Below are 3,136 nucleotides of genomic sequence, written 5' to 3'. Positions count from 1 at the left end.
AAAGTGTGTGCATTACTTCTGTTGCCTTATTAAAAAATTATCCCATACTTGCCAGCTGCTAGAAGATAATTTAAGAGTTAAAAATGCCATATGAAAATTAAATGAAATAGAAAATCCAGCATAAATCAATTCCAATCCACATGTTTACATAAGGGTTTTTTTTTTTTAAATTTCTCTCTTCTCTCATTCAAAAAAATGGACGCATTGCCTTTTCCTCAAACTTTAAACAACTGCAAAAAAAAGCCACAATTTGGCAGAAAGCAGGACTGTAAAAGTTCAGCCTTATAGGTGAAAGTTTTGGAAAGTTATGAGCAAATGAAAACAGGGGCTTAGCATGGAAATGCATAGGCATCCTTAATTACAGCTGTTGGTAGCTCTCCAGCTATATTGCGAACGACATATGTTTTTTCTACTTAAAGTCCTAATCCTGTTAGTAGATGTGTCAGCGTGGAGCCCCGCAGCTGTGGCGTGTTCCCCCAGCGTTGGAGGGACGTCTCGTGAGCAGAAGAGTCTCCACAGTGTTTCTGCCTGCGCAGTAGATGTCAGCTGCGGGTGGCTGCGAACACTGGGAATGTGTAAGAATAGAAATCTGTGAATGGTGCTAATGCCTAATGTGATTAGTGAAATTCCAGTGGTGTTAAAGCAGTCAAAACTCAACGTGGAAACAGCTAATTAATTCCATGGGTTTAGGAATACAGCACTGGCAAGGGTTTGGGGTCATATATAACATATACAGTGCATTAATAAATGATGAAGATTGAATGATAAACCACCCAAGCTGTGCAGTAATCCCACAAGAAACTATTATCTGGAGCATCTTACTGAAATTAGTCTCACTGAGAAAATTGAATTAAAGTCTGAACTATATGTTTACTGGCTATTGTTAAAGTCAGTATGAAATCACTGACAGTTAGAAACTTCCAGTTATGTTTATGGTCATGTTATTTCCATAACACATGCAAGAGTCATACTTTGAAATGATTGCAAAATCGTTATTGTGGGTCCAGAAGCCCAGAAAATTTGGGGACTTCTGCAGGAAGCACGTTGTAGAGAGGACGGTTGGGCAATCCCATCAGATATAACTGAATAAGGTAATCTTTTGGTCCTGATTTACAAGAAACCTCATCTGTCATAAAGATTACTCAATCAACTTTTTAATATATTAAAACCAAATGTATGTTAGAAAACATCTCTGATGTAAAGCTATGGTCCAAGTCCTGATGGCTCAGTAGAGGAGAAGGCTTGAGCCTGGCTGTGAGAAGGGGGAGAAAGGAAAGGTGGGAGGGTAGCAGCACGCAAGGGCACCATCCGCTGTGGGTCCTGTGCCCGTTGGCATGCTGAAATGACCCAGTGGGTACATGGGCAAAATCACTTCCCGTGCTGCTGAAAAGTTGTACGTACTGGAAGATGGAAAGTGAAGGCTTTTTCTCATCGTCAGCACTTGCTGTCAGCTACCAAAGCAGGCAAACAAGCACTTTCTTGTTTTCTCCTTTGATAGTACTGAGAAGTAATCTACAAGTTTGAGATTACCCATAATTCGGCCAAAATCAATAGCAGGTGGGTTATTTCAAACTGTGCCTCATTTTTGTGTTTGTACAACATCAACACCTTTAATCTTGTTAATAGTGACAGGGAAAATGTTCACTTCACTCACTACAGCCTCTTTATAAGGCCAGTCTGGGTTGAACAAACTTTAATTAGTTAATATTTGTGTAACACTTTAAAAACCTAAAGCACTATGTAAGTGCTAAAGATTATTATTATTTTTGAGAGCCAAACAAGAATTTAGTGGGCTACACTGAAAAGAGTTGCTAATAAAAATGTTAGAAATATGGTTTAAAAAAATAATGTGAAGTGTAAATTAAATAGGCTTAAAAAGCAATTTCAAGCTGTCCCTTTGTGTTCAAACTACCACGAAAGCTACTTGAGCAACATTTCCAAAAAATTTGCAGAGTATGAATTTTATTCCAATACTCACTCTGCATTTTAAGAATGACCGCTAATAGTCTTAGAAACACTATGGGAAGTGTGTATTTGAAAGATGACTACTGTATAATTGTCAGTAAGTTCTGTATTCCAGCATGTGCTAATGATTTTTTTAAGAATATTCTGAGAACCCCGTGAACTTTTATATATCATAGTAATGAAACAGAAACACTTTTTCTGGTGCCAAGTTTCTATTAAATCAGTCTTTGGGAAAAAAAACCCATCATCCCACTACAGTAAGAAGGATTTTAATAGAGAGCTTTACAATGGGTCTGGCAGGGGATGCTCTGAAATAATGAAAATGTATAGAACAAGCTCCAACCTTAAACAACAGTGGCAGTTGATTAGCAAAGCAGAATAAAGAATTTAAAGAGATTTCTATCTCTGTTTAATAGCCTTCTGGGAAATCTGTTTTATTATAGCTGCTCGTTGAAAGGCCACGGCTCACAGTGGTTGTTATTCACTATTGCTATGGTAAAGGGGACAGCCAGAGCATCCCTCACATCTTCCCTGTAATCTGTAAAATCAACAGCTAGCCTGGATCTTTCACATGACTTAGTCATATGTGGATTAGATTTAGGAAAAAAAAGGCTATCGAAACAAAGATAAAATAAAATTGATTGAGACTGAGAACTTGACATAAGATGTTTAACGTCTGAGTATCTTCACAGCTGAAAGTTGTACATTACTGTTTTCCTTCCTCCCACACTAGGAATTTACTGTATCCTCTGAGCTGTTTGGATCCAATTTCTCTAGTTTATCTCGTTCCTGTTCGAGGCCCTGGATCCTACGCACGTCCCCGGGCTTGTCTCTGTATTTTATCCAGTGACTGTTTCATGCTGATCACACAAACCTCCTGAGAGCAGAGACACACACTGAGGACTTCCCTTCATGAAGGCTTGGCGTTGCGGTCTGCCTTGCCCTTTCTGTGATGCTCACTCAGTATTGCCTTCACAGGGGCACAGTCTAAGCCAGAGTGGCAGAGATGCCTGTTCAGGCATGCTTGGCATGTACGTGCCATTGTTTTGAGCTCTTCCGGGCTGCTACATCCCCGCTTTCTTGGTGGGACTCTAAAATGAGAAGATGACAGGAAAAATGACCACTATGACCACCACCTCCTCCTCCTCACATCTCCCTCCTTTGTGGCTAC

This window comes from Pygoscelis adeliae, unplaced genomic scaffold (assembly GCF_000699105.1).
Source record: "Pygoscelis adeliae isolate BGI_AS28 unplaced genomic scaffold, ASM69910v1 Scaffold57, whole genome shotgun sequence".
In the NCBI taxonomy this organism is placed as follows: domain Eukaryota; kingdom Metazoa; phylum Chordata; class Aves; order Sphenisciformes; family Spheniscidae; genus Pygoscelis; species Pygoscelis adeliae.
Note: the sequence above shows the minus strand (reverse complement) of the source record.